Source organism: Parus major, chromosome 3, assembly GCF_001522545.3.
Source record: "Parus major isolate Abel chromosome 3, Parus_major1.1, whole genome shotgun sequence".
NCBI lineage: Eukaryota > Metazoa > Chordata > Aves > Passeriformes > Paridae > Parus > Parus major.
This window is the reverse complement of record NC_031770.1, coordinates 2,190,961-2,210,549: the sequence shown is the minus strand read 5'-3', so window position 1 is coordinate 2,210,549 and position 19,589 is coordinate 2,190,961. Positions and strand designations below refer to the sequence as shown.

The following is a 19,589-nucleotide window of genomic DNA, read 5'->3' as shown; positions in this document are numbered from 1 at the left end:
TTTTCACACCAATAACTTTTCTTAACAATGTGGATGAAACCTGGTGTTGAGCCCCATGTTTGGGCCTGATCCTGCTGAGTGCTGAGTGCCTCCAGATCCTGCAGCAATCGGTAGGACCCAAGTTTTGCCATCTGTTAAGAAAAGCCTTACCAAAATGCCTGTCACTTTTGGTGAGAGACAGCCAATATCTTCACATCAGACATCTGTCTGCACCTGGAAGCGAAGCCTGTTTCTAATTCTGCATTCAGCCATTCAAGTGGTGCTGGTGCTGTAGGAGCTTTCTTTTATATCTCTTCTAGTTGCTGTCTGAACACAAAGATGGCTTTTTCTGGGAAGATGATGGAGGATAAAAGACAGAAGAGGTTTTATTTATATAGGTTGTTTTCCTCATACCTAAAAGTCTTCCTAAGACCTTGCCAGTGAGTTTTCCCATGTGAACCATCTCCCAGCCTCCCCAGTGATGAGGATTATGCTCAGCTTTGGGATTTATAACCTGTTTTATTGTAGAAGGGAAGGGTGACCTGAGCATGGGACTAGACCTGCTGTGTCTTTTGTCATGGAGCCACCAACTTCCAGAGTAGCTCCCAGAGCTGGACAGGAGTAGCCATGGCTTTGTATTTCAGTTGAAGCCCAGCCAGCCCTGATGACAGCGCTGTCAAACTAACACGGGGTGAGAATTTGCACTGGCACCTCTGCATCAGGGTGATGGGCACTTTAGGAATGCACAGACAAAAATACAGACAGGATATTGATGGGTAAACTAATGTGTGGACTTGTACTTACAAGCTCAGGCTCAGAGGTGAATATTCTGACAACTGAAACGTTTTGACATGAGTTCTTATTAAGAAAACGTGTGAACCAGTTTGGATGGAATCGAAAGTGTCTTTACCCACAGACCAGGAAACAATCTGCTGGAGATTTGGAAAGAGCTGTAGCTGGCCTTTCCTACAGTCCTGCTTTTCCTACAGCCCCTCATGGGGCTGCAATAGCAGAAAGTGACTCTGTGAAATGTGGCCCAACGTGTTTTGGCCCAGGTGATACTGGGGTGTGAGCACCGAGTTCAGAAGTGCTCATGGATCTGGGAATCTCTCTTTAACACAGCCTTTAAAATTCTAACTGTACTGCAGTTGCCTGGGATTTTTTATTTTTTTTTTTCCTAATGCATGATATTTGAATTTCCTTTGAGGAAGAGAGACTGTAAATAAATCAAGTGAAGGGATTTTTTTTTTCCCATGACATAATTCAAAAAGCCATCTCAGAAAACACCCAATGTCTCTGCCACCCCAACCTGATTTAGGGTTCAGAGTGACAGAGCATCTGGAATATTTTGGGAGAAGGGCTACTTCCTTCTCCCAACAGGGAAGCTCTTGCCCAGTAGCTGGTCTCAGTTTTGTGGTAAATGTGTCGGTAAATAGCACTCAGAGCTGCCTACAAAAATCTCTTTAGTGTCTCCCAGGGGTCTGAGGAGCTAATGTTGAAATTGTTGGAGGCAGAATAAGATCCTATAAAAACTGAGCAAGGAATCTGGCATGTTCTTCGTACTTGAGTGAAACCTGACTTTTAATGATCTCACCATCGTTTTGTAGTTGAGGTTAAGCACAAAGTCTTGTGGGATGCACTGCAGGATTATGTCAGAGAATGAGGGACACTTATACAGGAATTTTAGGACAGCAAGCACCCTTAAAGGGGCATTTCAAAACTCCTCTAGATATTTATGATCTCTTTGAGAGAGCCCCAGTCTTGCGACTTGTCCTTTAAAACACTCTGGGGATGAAATGTTTCAAAGAAGCCTTGATTAGTTTAGTCCCCCTCCTTTTTTTCTCCACTGTGTTTTTTTTTAATTTTTTTTTTTTTTAAACCAACCAGAAATTTATCATCATGCCTACTTCTGCAGAGTAGTATTGTGTAAGCCTGATATACATTTTCCATGTAAAAACTCAACCTGTCAATCAACATTTTAAAAACTGCAGTGTCTCTACTTAGCAATGTAAATAAAACTGCTTTATTTACAGAGGCTTAGGAACTATGAAGGATAAGGTATAGAAGGAAGGAATCACCAAGTATGTGAAAAAATAGCAAAATGGCTCCAGATTTTTTAATGGAACAGGTTAAATTTCTTTTTGAGGGAAAGTTAATATATTTAAATACACGTGGGCAAATTCCCTTGTCTCCTGGAGAGTTAGGACACGACTCTGTGCTCTGTAGCAGCACTTTTCTGCTGCTGCTGCAAATGTGCTTTGTACCCATGTTAAAGGATGCTGCTCCAAAGCAGAGAATTAGACCTCGGCATGTAAAATAGGGAGGTGATGCAAAGCAATTTGAGTAGGAAATCCTGGGACATTAGTGATGCTCCAAGTGCAAATTTTAATATGGATTTAACTGCAGAGCTGCTACTGAGGCCTCAGTAATGTTATTTTAAGGTTAATTTGGAAGCCTCGTTCGAGGTTTTGGCTGCCTAACAGCCACTGTCATTAGTGAGAGTTGCATGGTTGAGTTCCTGCCCTGGAAATCTCCCTCTCTCCAGTTGTTTATGTACATAGAAATAAATGAGCAAATAGACCATTCTTTGAGGAGACAATTTGGTGTATAATAACACATTAATGTTTTAATCCAGTCATCTGTACTCCCACAAGGCAGGCAAAGGAGCCTCAGATCTGAGTTCTGAACCTTTTCTTAATGACAGATTTCTTTGGTCAGAAGCAAGTCAAGCTCTCCCTTTGTCATCCTGGCTTATTTTTCAGTCTTGCTGTCTTTCCACAAGACAGCAGTGAGAGATTGCTATGAAACTAATTAATGTCTGACAGCCAGATCGAACCAAATATCCAAAGGATTCAGACTACAGTTCATTCCCCTTTACAAAGCAGAACACCACGAGGCAGGAAACATATAGATGACATTATTATACTAACAAATAGCTGAGGGAATTTTCTTGCTCATTTTATCCAAATTAGACAATTTCAGACAATTATGGTTAAACTCCCCTCCCAGACTGCTGCTCAGTTACCTTGATGTGTTGGTGGCTGTAAAGAGATATATATGAAATATTACCTGAGAGGGAAGCTGTGTGCTTTAGTGGACCTCTATTGTCTCTCAGACTGCGACCACAAGGGAGAAATAAGGGTCATGTGTCATATATGCATAGCCAAAGTATAGAAGATTTATGACTTAGTGAATATGTAGATACGCTGGTGTTCTTGACCAAGCTGTGGAAGCTGTCCTTGAGTGTGCCTGAGGTTTTGCTGTTAAAAAAAAATACTTCAAAGCAAGAAAGAGACAAACAATTACACACACGGAGTCTTGGAACACTTGGGCAGTGTTCTCTGCAATCGCAAAAATAATGACTGCTCATCCTGGTCTCTTGGGGGGGAAATTTCCATATTTTTGCTTTCGAGGCACTTTCAAAGCCATTTACTGCCATAATTCATACACCGCTGGATTAAGAACCATATGCCTCTTAAAATCAGCAAGAGGCTATGTAGAGGATTTGCTGATTTAAGGAAAAGGCAAAAATAAAAATCAAATAGGCAGATTGAGACCTACTTTTACTTCAAAGGATATAATCACACCAGTTTGGCAGTCCACTCATTAAGAAATAGTTCCTGATTAATTGGCTAGAGTGACAAGAAGAAATATCAAACCTCAGAGTGTTGACCGCTGCATTTGATTTTATCCTGACCGTGGTGTCTGTTGGTCAGCAGTTCCCTGCAATTGTTGGCAGTTCATTCAACCCAAGCTGTATCCAGGGGATTAAACACTGCTGGTGGATCAGGAGGGGAACATTTCATCTGCAAAACAGAAACCAGGGAAGGTCCTGTGGCATCGGCTCTGAAGGATCACACTTGGCTACGTTAGATCACAGCACGATACAAACTCACTGCACTTCTCAGAAGAACATGCACAGATTTCCCTGCTCTGAAGCAAAATACTTCCAAATTCTACAATTCCTAATCTTTTCTGCAATGGGAGATGGAAAGAAAATCTATTTTTTCTTCATCAAATCGATGGCATTTTCTATTTACAACCAACATGCTCAATGATAACACCAGTCCCTGTATGACATTAAAATAAAATCTGCATCAATGCTGACAGCATGGGTGCAGATACAGTATTTGTGTCTTCTTGGGGAAATTGGAGTTAATAACTTTCACTAAACTTGCTGATTTTTCTGTACAGAGATTTTTCAGGTGATTTATTTGCTACACACTCTTAAAGACAGGTTTGATCCTGCTGAATTGGAAGGACCTCTTGCTTCAAAAATAGAATCTAATGGTTGACACATTTTTTCCTGGACAAGATCAACAGGGCTGCATACAGAGAAATGTAAAAACACGTTTCTCTTCCCCTTGTGGTAATATTCCTGTCTGTGTAGGAAAAAGGGAAATATGAGAACATGATGGGATTCATGCTAATGCTGCTTGTGTCACTTCAGTAAGGACCCTCTTCAGTCCACTGCTGGTTTCTGAGACAACACAGCCTCCAATATTTTGTAGAGAAAACCTTGTTTATGTCCCTCTTTAGTTTTAGTGCCTGGAGAGCAGCTCTTGGGGAACATCTGCGAGGAGCTGCATTGATTTCCCATTCCTCAGAAGGCCCCACCTGGAGCTTTTCATCCTGTTTGGGCCAATGCAATTTGGGAAAGATTTGAATGAGCAGGACACAGTTTAGAGGAGAGCAGGGAGAATAAATCAGAAGCCCAGAAAATATGGCCCACAAAGATTAAAGGAAATGGGTTACTGAGCCTGAGGCACTGATGTCTGGGAGCAAGACTGCTCTTTTCACATAGATAAATCTCCCTGTCTCTGCTGGACAAAGCAATGGACTGAAAGTAGCAAGAGCCAGGATGGATTTTAAAAAAGCCTTCCTGGTCAGGGAGGTTATAGCAGCACTGGAGGAGGTGGCTGGAGTCTCTTTCACTGTGTCCTGCCTGGAAGCAGGTAGAGGAACATCTGGTAGAAAGAATGTAATTTGCTTTCAAAGGAAAAATGACCTTTAAATCTCAGGGCCTTTTTCCACAATGTGATTCTGGATCTCTCCATGCAGGTCCTGAAACTGCTGCTGTTACAGTATATTATAGCAGTCCTGGAAGTTCCTTATAGCAGGAAGAATTTCCTGCTTCCCTTCCTTTTCCTGGAAAGATGCTATCCATAGGTGGAAAACCTCTCAAAAAAATCAGTTTGAGTAAAGGCTATTCGCTTTTTGAAATATTTATAGGGGCCAACAGGTACAAAAGCATCTAGAAAACAAATTTTTGCTCATTTTTTATCACTCATTTCTTTTTCAAGGTCTTAAAACTTTAAAAAGAAACCTGGCCTAAAACTCCATGCTTCCCATCCCCTTGGCAGAAGTACAGGACACCTGAGGATATTGACTGAACAAGCCCCCCAAACACCAGCCTTGGAATTCACTTTTTGCTCCTTTTTGAAAGAGCAAACAATCACGTCTGCAATAATGTAAATTTTGCTTTCATTATGACTGTACTCCCACAAGCTAATTACATTTCAGACACAAAGCCTGTCAACTTTCCTGCTCTGTGGTGATAAAGGAACCTGCTGGGTAAAATAGCCACCACTCATGTGTTATTTCGGGAAATATCTAGCCAGCTGTGGGAGAGAGGCCTTGTTTTTGTGTTGAAGTAAAGAAACAAAACAGGAAAACTCCAGTAGTTCTAGTAAATGCAAGTGGCCATAATGATCAATATGATTGGACAACATAGTTTAAAATTAATCACAGTCTTTGTTTAAGGAACCTGTCTGGTTTTGCTTTGCATGTTCTTTTCCATATTTATTGAGAGTACCAACTGAAATTGAGACCCTTTCCTCTGGGATTTAAGGCTGCATGTTTTCCTTTGCAGCCAGGGTGGGCTGGAGCTGTTCCAGAGCTGTGCAAGAGTGGCTTAATTTCTTCCCAGCTTATGTCCTAGAGGTTTTCACCCTAACCAGCTTAAACAGCTGTCCAGGGAGAAAAAGAACATTCCATCAGTCCTGCAATTCAGTGCTCATGCAGCACTTGCTTTTGAGATCTGTTTTAACTAAACCACCTGATAATTTTTTTCTCTCCTTTTTTTTTTTTTCCACCTGAGCAAATAAGAGCACTCCCAGATTTGGATTTGCCAGCTGAAATGTGAAGGTGACATGGAGCAGAGGGGTGATGAACAGCCCAACAAACCAGGGGTGAAGGCAGCATCTTTCCCTGCATGGCCCTTCCCATAACAGGCTTCTGGGAGGAACACAAAGGCACTTCCAGAGGTAGGTTTAGAGGCCCAGCTGCCAGGTGCTGGCTTGTTTAGCTGCTGTGCCTTGATTGCATTTGATTGTGTGCCCATAACCTGAGCAGATTCCAGAAAGGAGGCACATTCTGCTCATGGCAAGTTCCTCGTGCCATACATCAGGGGTTTGGGGTGGAGCTTGGCCTCGCTGCAGCACTTGGGGCGAGGAGGGAACTCCAGGGAGTGTGAAGGAGGTTTTAAGGGGAGCTGGCACTTTCCTGGGCTGTGTGACAGGATGGGACATTCTGTTCTTTCCGTTGCTGTTGGTGTTGAGCTGTGATTTGGAGGAGGTGCCCACCCCCAAGGCATTGCAGCTTCTGTCTGACTCCACACCTGGCCAGGGGCTGGGAGCTACAGGGATTGTCTGAAATGGAGGCACAGGCTGGGAGGTGCAGATGGGAGGAGAGGAGGATGAATTCTTGTTTAGCTGCCCCCAGTAGATGAACAGCAGATGCTTAGGAAGATGCTCTTTCCATCCAGAAGCTGATGTGTCACCCTTTCTGAACAGCTGGGACCTGACAAGGTACTAAACATCACACCATTCTCCTTCGGTTTTGCAGCACTGAGGGCGATACAAGATCAGGGATGTCCCAATAAATAAATAATCCTCTCTGATTATTTAACTTCAACCCCTGTTGGTAGTTTCAAACCTTCTCCAGATTTTATCACATTGTTCACCACCTCACGTCCCTCAACTTCAGCTCCATGAAATCCTCATGTGTGCACATCCAGTGTCCCCCATCTGAGTCCCATGGAAATATCAGTTTCCTGCCAGGCTTTTTCCATGGGGAATGGTCACCCTCAAAGGTCTCTATTGCATCGACAGGAGCATAGCTCTTGGTTTTAGGACATCTCTGCTTTGCTGATCAACATGCCAGTGCCTTCTTCAGTGGAACAACACTCCTTTATCCTGGAGAGAATCTGTCCCAAAAGACTGAGGAGGTAGGATTCTAAAATCAGGTTTTATTCTCTTCTAAATAGCACAAATGCTCCTGTTATTTATGAAATCAGTCTAAAAGCTTAGGTCAACATGCAAGTATCCTGTTAAGTAGAGCTTGGTTTTGAACACTTTTTTCATTAAATAGTTGTTCTGAACATACTTGGTATTTGAGAGACAATGGGGAGGACACAGTGGCCTAAAAATGCCCTAATAGTGCAAAGTAATTTTTTCCATACATTTTCATGAGTATTTTTGATTATGCATTGCACACGTTCTAAATACATAATTACACGCTGTCTTGACCGATTGAGTAAATAATACATTTTAAAAAAAAAAAAAAAAAGAAGTATGAATATTTAACAAATGGAGTGCAATGGCTTCAATGTGGGGAACATAACATAGGTTTAAAAAACCTGCCTAATTATGCACTTAACCAAGACATGAGGACAGTTCCTCTAGAGCCACTCTGGCCTGTCAAGTAAATAATATGCATTTTACAAAACCAACTAATTATGGATTTACCCTCAGGACTGTAAAAGATCTGAAGATGCAGGTAAGTAATATGCACTTTATAGCTAACCAGGCATGGGGAATTTAATTTAATTAAAAATCTGGTAGGTAAAAAAAAAAGAAGGTAAATAATGCCAATAATCTCTCCAAAGCCAGGACATTCAACTTAAGTTACCTCCTTGATTAAGTCAGTACACCAGTGCAAAATAGCCAAGAGTGGGATTCATGTGGGGGCAACTGTTTTTGTTGAAGGAGAGATCTTATTGCTTTCCTAAAGTTCTCCATGATTCACAGTGTCTCTTCTGGCATCAGGAATTCCAGCTCAGGGCTCCTCTTTGGGATTACGTTGTGGGATCAGGGGTACAGCAACATCTACCTTTGATCACACTTCTCCATTTTTCCCAGAGATTTTTATATGAGATTGACCACAGGCCTCACTAGGAAAAAAAAAATAAAATAATGGAAAAGTGGGTTCATATTTGTTTTTATTAATATGCATTTCTCAGGGTTCTGGAGGAATTTTTTTATCTGTTTAGGGGGATAGAAAGATGACTTGTTTTAAGCTGAACCACTAGAAAAGAAAGACTAAGGCTTGAAAGCTGCATCATGTGTCTCCTTTGGAAATAGGTTATAGAGAAAAGAGGGCAAAAGGTGCTGTCGAGACTTTTAAAGAGTTTTGAAGGAGAAAAACATTCTGAGCTTAATCCTGCCAAGTCCCAAGAACATTGTGTGCACCTGAGTGTGTCACTAATCCTCTGTACAGGACAAAAATGTGCAGTGCCCAAGGAAGACTGACGTTTGAGCAGGCTCCCTTACAAGTTATCAAACCAGGAGAAATTGCAGGGTGTTAATTAGGGTAAATGAGCAGTGCAAGTGTTTGTATGTGCACACAAACTTAGAGGTGCTAAGCCAGGGATTTCTCCACTGAAGGCTTTACCAGGCAAGGCTGAAAGGCTGCAGCCAGCACATTTCCTTAGGAAACAGTCCCTCAGCAAAAAAGCACTAAACAGTTAATGGTGACCCATCCTTAGTATTTCTCAAACAGTACACAGAGCAATTCTTGCTTGTTTGTTTAGTATTCCTCTTTTTTTCCTAACATCTGAAAAACAATGTTGGGACAGCAAAAATACCCCATCCCCTCTCAGATTACTGGTTGATACACAAATACATTGTCAGAGATTCCCCCCCAGTTTTATACACCAAAGTTGTGTTCTGAATATAAATTCCCGCCAGCTATTGAGATCACAAGTATGAAATCTGAAACTGCTGGTTCTATGATGATAAAGGGACATGCTCTTTAAAGGAACCCAGTTTTGCTGCAAGCAATGAACATGGGATGTGGAAAGAGACCTAGATTTGAAGTAGAGTTTGAAATGCTGCAGGGATTCCATTACATCCTTCTAACACTCTTCTCCCTTGGTCAGATAGAGGCTTTTCTTCGTTGTTTATGTGTTTACTTTGAGAATGATAGATTGGAAAACTTCTATTAACCCTTTTCTCCTTGGCTCCCTTTCTTTCCCCACCTTTCTCCAGCACTTATGGAATACAGTTAGGAAAATGCTGTTTGGGATCTGAAGAACTCTATTGTTTAGCCACAAACCTATCTTCTCCAGCTTTTTCTCTTTCCTATAAAATACACCATTCTTTTTAAAATGCAAAGTGGATTTGTGGTATTTGATTACCTACTGAAACCAGATCAGAAATTTATCATTAGGAAATCAAATTACATGCTAGGAGAGCGCAGTCAAATTAACAACCTGGTTTGTATTTTAACTCCTGGAATAGTCTCACCATTCTGCTTATGTTTCTTACAAAAAAATCCTCAAAAAATATAGCCCAAACCCACAATTGCTGTTTATTGCTTAGAAATAGCTGCTTTTGCTTCAGCTACTTGAGAAAGCAGAGGAATGAAATCATCTCGTGGCAAGCTGTGAGGGTTTCAGGACCAAACACTGCAAATAAAACTCACCTGGAGCTTTTGAGGAGTGAAAGATCAAGACTGCAGCGAACAATTTCTTGCCAGCAATTGCCTTGACCGTTGGGTCAGCATTGGAAAAATAATATGATAATCTTTACATTAACTTCAGCAGTTTCCTTTGTGCCAATTGCTCCTATTGTGGCTGTGCTCAGCGAAGCTGGCATGACGGGAGCTCTGCTACTGGACTGCTTCAGAGGAGACTTGCTTGAGTTCTCAAGCAAGGTGAATAGGACTTGGGGAATCTGACAAAAATGTTTTATCTGAGCTGTTCTCTTAATTAAATTAGTCCCATTTCAATAGCCAGCTGAATAGTGATGTCAAGGAGGAGACAGGCACCTTATGAAACCTCTCCTGTAAAACTTAGGGTATTTTTAGATTTCTTGGATTCTTTCGGTGCCATCTGTAGCTCACACATCACATTCTTCACCATGCCATTACTTTCCAGAAGTAGATGAAAAATAAGAAATTATTTTATCTAGGACAGAAAGGGAATATGCTGAGAAAACTCCTTTGTGGAGGGAGAAATCAACCCATGGCACAACATTAGGGAACACAGGACTCAATAATTTAGATATTCTTTTAATATTCACGGTTTAGTAGCAGCATGTCAGGATCACAGGATCACAACCAGTGCTGATGTTATTGCTGCCTTAAAAAAATTCTTGCTTCAGCTCCAGGCAGTTTAAGAAACATTTTTGGTTCTTTCCTTCTCTGATGACCAAATCCTGCTCCCTGTGCCTGTTGGGAAGCTCTTCAAGGATTGGATTAAGACCCACAGGATTGTCCCTGAGACTCTTAGGATGTGTGTGAGGAGGTTTCAGAGGTCCGAGCAAACAAATGGTGCAAGGCTTTTTTTTCCCCCTTAGCTTTCTTGCAATAATTCCGAGGGAGCTGGCATAAGATGAGTATGGAACTGTGCAGCAGGGTCCGAGCAAACAAATGGTGCAAGGCTTTTTTTTCCCCCTTAGCTTTCTTGCAATAATTCCGAGGGAGCTGGCATAAGATGAGTATGGAACTGTGCAGCAGAGGGGAGGGAGAGCTGTGCGTGCCGGGCTGGCCAGCGGTGCGGAGCGCCTGTTCCATAGAGTGTGAGTGCCCTCTGCTGCACAGCCTGCTGAGCGCCTGAGCTGGGCTCTCCACACACCTCCAGCTCCCAAAAAATCTGCTCCCCTTCTCCTGCACAGCCATGGATGCACCTGGAATTTGTAAGGAACTGGCCACACTCCAAACTCAGAGCCAGCGGTGCCATCAGTCACTGGAATTTATTGCATCCTACTGTAAATATCAGAATATTTAATGAACATTTACTGTGGTAGTTTCCAGAGCTGTTGTAACAAGCTGGGTGAATAAATCCAGTATCTATATGTGAATAAAGTGAAATGCTTTGAAGTACTTAGAAGTAAATTTTAATACATTCCCTTAGTGCTCAGGTCATTTATGGTCATAGTTCCTAAATCATTTATTCAGAACAGAATTTAAAGGAAAAAAAAAAAAATTCTGAAGTTCTTCAGGTGGAGCTATAAAATCTAGTAAATAAATTTTAAATAAAGTATTTTGGCTATTAAGTATTCATATTATTTTGTGCTTCTTCATATAACTTATACTGACAGCAGCTTTTATGGAATACTAATATTCTCTCACACACATTGCATATCTAAAGCTACTAATTACAAATCACATTTTACACAGGCTTTGAAAAGGAAGCTCCAATACTTTGTAGAATATTCTTTTAAATAGCCTAGTACAATATTAAATAATCATTAGACAAAGATTATTATAAAATCAGGCTGCCAAATTACTGACTTTGTGTTTTCTGCAGCTCTAATCTTTTATTTCTTCCTCAAGCAAACCTCCCACTGATTTGAAAAATGCAAGATTTAGGTCTATGGCAGAAAAATGGAACTAAGATGTAGCTGGGGATGCTATTTTAGTATTATCCAAAAACTGGGTGCAGATTGTATTTTGGGAACCTGCACCTGGGAGACTTTGCCAAGTGATCCAAGGTCATCAATAGGATGTAAAGTGCCTTCAGCTACACTTGGAATGTCAGCTGGAAACAGCTTTGAAGTGCATTCCAGCTTTACAATAAACAGCATTTTGGAGTCTGCTGTAAAAGACAGTTCCTCACCTCTGGGGCTGCTGCTTCCATGGGATCCGTGGAAAAGTGCAGCCTGTGTTCCACTGCACTGAGCAGAAGCTGCTCCTGCAATGTCTCATGGTGACATCTTTAGAGTCATTCAAAACGCCTCCACTTTTTTATTGTCCCAAGTTCAGCATTATTCTGGACAGAGCCTTAAGCAATTTGAAACATGGCTATGAAATTAATGCTGTGGGAAATCAATTTAATTGTAATGTAACCCCACAGAAGTCAGCTTGAGCGTGCTGCAGAGCCAGAAATGCAGGTGACACAATCCATCTGGGCTTCCTGACACCTCAGTCCCAGCACGTGTTGGTTTTGCTGGTTCAGATCTGTATTTTCTCATGCTGCCCACAGTGATGTAAATCTGAACTAATTTAGGAGTGGCCACACAAGAAATGTGTATCACAAAGCTCTGCAAATCAGCACTGCAGGGCCCTGACAAAGCTGCGGGTGGTAAATTCCCACACAGATATATCTTCCCTGCATCTTCTCCTGCTCCCTGCCATCGTTCTGTTGCTTCCACAAGGATTGAAACTCACCTCAAATCTTGCAGATAAATCAAATTCATAACCTTAAGTGGGTATGCAATTCCATGGAGAACAAGCCTGACAAAGGCAGAGAGGCTATTGTAAATACAATTGTGAGGCAGCCGCCAGCCCAGGGCTTTCCTTTAATGTTCCTGCTACTGCAATCTGACTTGGGCACAAATTCAGCCCTGGTACAGAGCTCCAGAGCCACAGGACATCCTGGGCTGATGAGACTCTCTTAGCACTGTTTGCTGGCTTCCTGGAGAATGTCAGCAATTCCTGCCCTCGGAGCCTGCAAACAAAGGTGGCCAAGCTGAAGGCTGGGGAAAAAACTTGTATGGGTGATGCTCAGTCCAGGTCTGTGCCAGGAACTGGCTGAAAACAGGAAATGCTGGGATCTTGGGTGTTGGCATTTCCATGAGTTGATAGGTAATAAAGGCATGGCAGAGGAGGTTTTGAACTTTCAGTTCCATCCCTGGTGATTTCATAATGCAAGTGAATCCTGTGTTTGGATAGCAGATCCTTAGAACAGACCTCTTAATCTCATGTCTTACACAGCGAGAATTTTAAGAGCAAAACTTAAAACCAAAAGAGTTTCTTGAGTGTTGGGGTTTAGCCCTTTGTCTGAAATAGATATCTGGATCCAGGCTCTATTTAATAACCCTGGCCTTTGTATAAACAGTTTGTCTTTTCTGTTTAAAAGCTTCTCATGGGTGATCAGGGCTCCCAAGAGCCACCATTATCCTGTGCCATGAGTCACAGTGACCTGGCTGTTGTTGAAGCCCTTTCCCCTGCACATCTGCCATCCCTCCTCACACCTCATTTTTGGCTCTCAAGAGAGCTCCTGGCAATATGAAATATCAGAGGTATTTTCTACCTGTGCATCTCACTGGGTATCCCTCAGTTCTAGAAACATTTCATGGAGGATTTCTCACGTGATGTGTCTGACATTGATTTACAAGCTGCTCTGGAACTGAGAGAGTAAAGCAAAAAAAACCAGCTTAAGCTGAACCTCAAAATGAGAAATAGTTACCAACTTTGCCTTTTTGATTCCTCACTCATAAAACTAAGGAGGTGGCAGACTACTGCTGGTGTTTTCCTTAAAGCCAGAGTTTTCTTTTTATTTCCCTTTAGAAAAAAGGGGTGTGAGCAGTCAGAATATATGGGCTTGTAACTCTGCAAAATTGTAGCTTTATTAACTTTGTGCAAGCTGTTACAAGAAGAATTGAAGTGACTCAGAATTGTGTGCAGATACTGGGATGAAATCTGCAGTTCTGCAGGAGCAGCTACACTGCTCTGAAGAAGTTCATGTGGCACAGGGTATAAATATTTGCTAGAATGCTTTCAAAAAGTACCATCAAGGCAGAAACGAGGTGCAAATTCTGGTTTGTGTTCTCTGTATCTTTCCTGTGTTCCACACAAGCTCCAGTGTGTCCATCTCCATTGCTCCTCTCTGTTTGCTTCCTGGCCCAGCCCCTGGCAAAGGGCAAATCCAGAAAATTCATTTCCCAGGCTCTTTAGCAGCTGTTTCACTCCATCAAATATTTCCAGGTTATATCCAAGTGGGATGGCTCTATCCCAACCCAGTCATTATGCCTGCTACCTTTTCCTGGACAGAAGATTTTCTGCTCTTTTTGACTCCTTCCCAGCACAGGGTGATTGTTTGATGTGTTTTTCTCCATCTTGGAAATTCCTTCTGAAAATCTCAGCCTGGGTTGCTCAGCAGCTCTTGCCCTTTTCTGTGGATGTTGTTCATAGCTCTGATGGAGAAGATACTTCTGCAGAATTAGAAGCAATCTTGGCCACCGTGGAACCCCACAAGTCAATAAGGTTTATTTGCTCCAGTAGTCACACAGAATATTTTTGGCTGTTTTAAACCCCCCACAATGCTAGGCTAACAATGTAAATTTGTGAGGATAACTGTATATTAATTTCATATGCAGGTTTCTTTATTGAGAGGAAATATCAGAAATTAAACCTTACAACTATCCAGAAGCAATTATAAAATGAGTAGATTATAGTGGTAATACTGTAAATGGAAATTCACTGAAATGTCAAAGTACTTGCCATAAAATGTAGCAATAATATGATACTAAACACAATACAGAGAGCTTTCAAATATTAATACCTTTATTATTTTCTCTATTAATACTGATAAAGTTCAAACAATCATCACCAAGCTGATCAGGGGAATAATAATATCATTACCATCATCTGCTGGAGGGAGCTATAATGGTGCTGTCATTCTGTCCCGCTGGAAGATCACTTAGGAACCGAGTTGGATCCTGACATAAATCCCTGGAGGTGAATGACAGGACATTACCAGGCTCAGAGGATAATTGGAAACTCACATGCTAATGGCTCAGACTTGTGAAGATACCATCGTAACAAAACTGGGAACAAATAGTAAATTAATTTTTCAGCTTGCTTGGCAGTGTCTGCAAAAAGTTCTTTGTATTCCAAGGCTTAGTGAGCTTCACTTGCTATTTATTTCATTATTTCTTTTATAGTGATCTGTACATAATTCAGCTCTCATGGCTGGTTTATTTAATGACCTAATCATCAGGCAACTCCTGGAGTTTTAGCAGGATGGATATCTCTTTTCCTGCAGAGATTCCTGCTTTGCAGAGGAGACTTCTGAGCTGCTCAGAACAAGAGAATTCTGGCAGAGGCAGATCGTGCAAACCTCGAATATCTCCTAAATTCTGTAGCTTCTACTCCATCCCAGCAGGGGAGAGATCAAAATCTGGGTATGCCCACACAGACTTTTGCCCTCACAGCCACATTTTTTACAAGTGATGGAGTACATATCATTGCATGGTGTTGCTGCTCATGGGCTTCACAGGTAGGTTTTTAAAGTTATTTTTGTGTTAGAAATAACAACAAGAAGAAAAAAAGAAATTGCAGAAGAGCAGCCTGAGCATTTAATTATAATGCTGAATATTAATTAATAAAAAACATCAAAAATAAGTTGCTGGCTGCTGTATAATTAGGTATCTACACCCATCAGATCAAAGTATGTAAATGAACTACATTCTAATAAGCCCCACTGTTTAGCTGAAGAATGATAATGAATCTTATTTGCCTGCCTTCACTTAGCCAAAGCCACTAACTATGTGATTTTCTTCTCTTTGTACATTTTTTTGAGTTGGTACAAAAAAAGAGGTAATCAATAATGGTGGATAGTCTCCTGAGTGATTCCCACTAATGCTAATGGGAGTTAATTGCTTATATTTAGAGGAGACTGTGCAGTTCTGGCACCCCAGTGAATATAAATTACACAGTGGTGGAGACTGCACAATGGGCTAAATCATTCCCACCCACAGGAGGAGGAAAGTTCCTTGGGGAAAATCGCTTTATTCCTTCCACAGAGTCTTGTCTTGCTGCTCCTGGGAGGGCTGTGCTGGCCAGGTGACAACAGCCTCAAAGGACGTGGCACGAGGCTCCTCATTGGGCCTGGGATGTGTCCTTGGTGTCCCTGGGCCACCACAGAAAAGGGAACAGCATCAGACACTCTCCCTGTCCCCGTGTTTCCCTTGCATTTTATCCTCCTCTTCCCTCCCTCGCGCCACCACAGGGCACAAATGAAAACTCTGCGGCAGACCTGGCAGCAGGAATCCCCAAATCCCCAGCACAGGGCACGGCAGCTGGGGGCTTTCAGTCACCCTGCCCTGGTGGCACAGCTCTGGAGGGCTTGGAAGGAACAGCAGGAAGGAAATCCCAGCTCCTGAGGCTTTGTGAGGCGGGGTCAGGCAGCCACAGGCCCTGGAGAAGGTTGCAGAGATCAGTGTGGAAGCTCAGAGCTGTCCCATGGTGAAATCAGCCTCAGCCTGGTGACATCCAAGGAACTCTGCTGCTTCCCTCCCTGCTGGCACTAATGAGGGGAAATGGGGTTTTTAGTGTGATTAGGAGTTGTCAGAGCCTGTTTGGAAGGGCTGTGCAGTGATGCTGGATTGATAATTCTCCTTATTAACATTATGTAGAACCAAAATTCTGCCATTTCACTTCTCAGTCACCGAAATCCCATTTAAATGAAATTGGCCCGACATGCCTTTATCCATTTTTAAACAAGAAACAAGGCAAAACAAACAAAAGCTATCACAGTTTAGCTGAGTCTGTGAAAAGTGCTGTGTTATCTGAGCTACAAAAAAAAAAAAAAAAAGAAAGCCAGAGACTTATTTGAAGATGAAATTTTGCATATTGTTAGTCTTTAATTTAGGCACTTCAGGATTTAAAAAATGATCTGGCTGAGTTATTTACAGCAGAAGAGAGGGAGTTGTGCGTGCAGATGAGATTCTTGTCATCATGTTTTTAAATCTGTAATGGGCATAATGGATTCAGCTCTACAACGGTAATTTGCAAAGCCCCATTGATTTCAATGAAAGTGCAATGAGGGTGGTTAAAGGTATTGGGAGGGCTGGTGCTTCCAAATGAAGGGAGATTAAAAAGGCCAATATTAGCAAAAGGAACAAAGAGGAATGAATGGGATTTGCAGAAGGCTTAGGGTCCAGAAGTCCAGGCACAGGTTAGCTGGTCACTGCAGCAAAATCTCCATGTTTAAACAGGAGACAAACGGTTTTGAGCTTCCATTTCAGGTATTTGAGTCATAAATAATGTTTTCATTTCTTACACACTTTTAACTGCTGTTCACATCTACTCACTGCTCTGGAGGTCATTCACTGCTCCTGTTTTTAGTGAGGAGGGAAGGTGAGTTGTGAGCCCCAGGGTGGCACTGACCCATCCTCAGTCGCTCACAGCTCTGTAAACCTCAACTGCCTGGGCACAAGTTGTCTGCTCCAGCTGTGTGCTGAGGCTCCTGCTTTGGAAAGCTTTGGTAGGAGTGATGCAGCTGATTCTGAAGTTGAGGCTAGGAAGAAAGGCAGGGTAACTCCTGGATCCCTCAGGAATGGAGAGGTGTAGAGGCAGTTTGTGTGTTGGGGATGCTGCCACGGAGTTCTGGATTTGTCTGCCTTGAGAACCAGCCCTGGCTAAAGGAAATCCTTCAAGCTTGGTGTGAGTCAAGAGAAGGTGAAGTTTAAAGTGTTTTTGAGGACTGTCTTGGTTACTGGGCCTAGGGGTTGGTGGCACAGCAGCACTTGAGGTGAATTTGTGTCCTGCTGTCTCCTCGCTCACTCAAGGCCTGGGTGCTTCCCAGCTCTGCTGTTCCCCCTCTGGCTCTCTGAAATGAATCTGCTTTTGAGCACCCAGTGGTTTGTTTAATATCAAATGTGGCTGACATGTCCCTCCTTCCCTGATCCCATCAGCTGTAAGAGCTTTTCCTGGGCTTTCTCTGCCTTCCTAACAGGTGAATTTAGGTTCTACTACGAGCATTCCTTTTGCTCAGCACGAGCTGGACCGAGAGAGCAACCAGCTCCTTTTTCTTTTCAGCTTTTCTCTCTAAACACCATCCCATGAAATTGCTTCACAAAGTCCTCTCAGTGTTGCTTTCTAAATTCTCCCCCAGAGGAACATCCTGTTCCTGGGAAGGGAGGAGGGATGTTTTCCTGTGCCATCTTCATGTCAGGATTTCAAGACTCTTCCAAGCAGACTTTTTGACAGAGGGCTGAGACCCTATGGAGTTGTTACAACCCTGTGAGGTTGGTTACATGTAAATGTGTGAGCTGGAAGGGATTGAAACAGTTACTGAGAGATACCCCAGGAAATCCCATGTTAAAACTTCCTTTCACCACTTCAGTGTTGAATTGGTGGGACATTTCATTCTTTAATGCTAATAATGATTAAACTTCTTATTTGTCTGTGCACATCAAGGTAAAGGCTTCATTTGCCAGGGCTGGGAAATGAATTTAGTGGGTATTACAGACATGTTATAGCATGCTAGTGAGAGGATAGAAAGGTATAAGAAAAGGACTTTTATTCATTTTTTCTCTTTTCTTCTGTCTTTAAACACATAAACACAGTGAAGCCTCTGGGGTGACACTTCTCTTTCATTGTGGTAAATCTCTTGACTTAAATGGGCACAACGTGTGTGAAGAACGGACATTCAGATCAGAGATAGAGTGTTAAGAAACTGATTTCTCTGTGCTTAAGCCTGGACATAAATGCAGTTTTTCAATCCAAAGTGTATTTTATTGTGAATCATGTTCTTATTCTTGAAAGTAATGGGAGCTCTTTATCTGCCATTGACAGTCCTAGGGTAGGATTTCAGTGGAGGAACATCTCAATTGCATCACTTAGATTGACACAGGTGCCAACTCCATGATCTATTCTCACACTCACACACCTCTTTCCTTTTTTGCTTTGCTTTATGCAGGAAAAATGTGCCAGATCTTTAGAGATGAGGTATAAGCTACAGCAGCAGCTCCAGAGTACAGGAACTGCTTCTTATTTTTGTATGTCCACTCATTGTCTGTTATTTCCAGCTATAGGAAATAACTATATATGGAAATAACTATATGGAAATAACTCCCCAGCTATAGGAGATGTAACATTTCCTGGCTGAAAGGAAAAGTTGCATGAGAAATTTAAAGTTAAGGTATTTCCCCAGAACTTCCTCTGATTATTATTGTAATAATGCCAAAGCCCCAGATATTTTTCTGGTCTCTGAAGTTACGCTGACCTTTGTCTCAGGTATAGTTTGGTTTAGGGTTATTTTGTTTTGAAGAGAAGTTGTTTCCTTTTATTTGATTTATTTATATTACAGACCTACAGTTTAATGTAGATCAGTATTACACTGTGTTATGTGCCACTCAGGTATCTCTGTGGTCCTTCAGCTTTCCCAAAATCACACCTATGGGGCCTGATCCAAAGGCTGACAGGTGATTTCAGGCTCTTCCCCAATATCAAACAGCTTTGGATAATGACTTGTGGCTCATTCAAAGCCTCAGCAGCATCAGAGAGCTACTCACTGAGACCAGCAGTGCAAATTATATTGTTGGGACCTGTCCATTTTTATTGATTGAAAAATTAAACAGTGCAGTTAAAAATCTTAAACCTCCCTTGCATCACCTCCACAGAAAGCTGCAGCTGGGCTCTGAGAGCCCCAAAGGGGAGTGCAGTGTGTTCACAGCCAGGCTGGGGCTGCCTGGGTGGTTTATTCCTGTCCAGTTTGTCACAAAATGTGACAAAATGGCCTGGGAAAGTGTTTCCTTAGTGATTCAAACCTTCAGGTGCATTAGGCAGCTTGCAGGATGAATGCAAGAAGTGCCATGGCACAGAAACGTGGGAAGCTGATGGAAACCTACAGGGAGCTGGTTAAATCTACTTCACTT

General features: G+C 42.1%; 1 long non-coding RNA gene across 1 annotated transcript in view; it reads left to right on the top strand.

Moving 5' to 3' along the window:
• Nucleotides 1-245: 245 nt before the first annotated feature.
• The window catches only part of LOC117244119, a 120,621-nt gene continuing 101,277 nt past the window's right edge, over nucleotides 246-19,589 (top strand). Inside the window, exon 1 of the long non-coding RNA XR_004496607.1 lies at nucleotides 246-6,245. This is a non-coding gene — a long non-coding RNA (uncharacterized LOC117244119). The remainder of the gene's footprint in view (nucleotides 6,246-19,589) is intronic.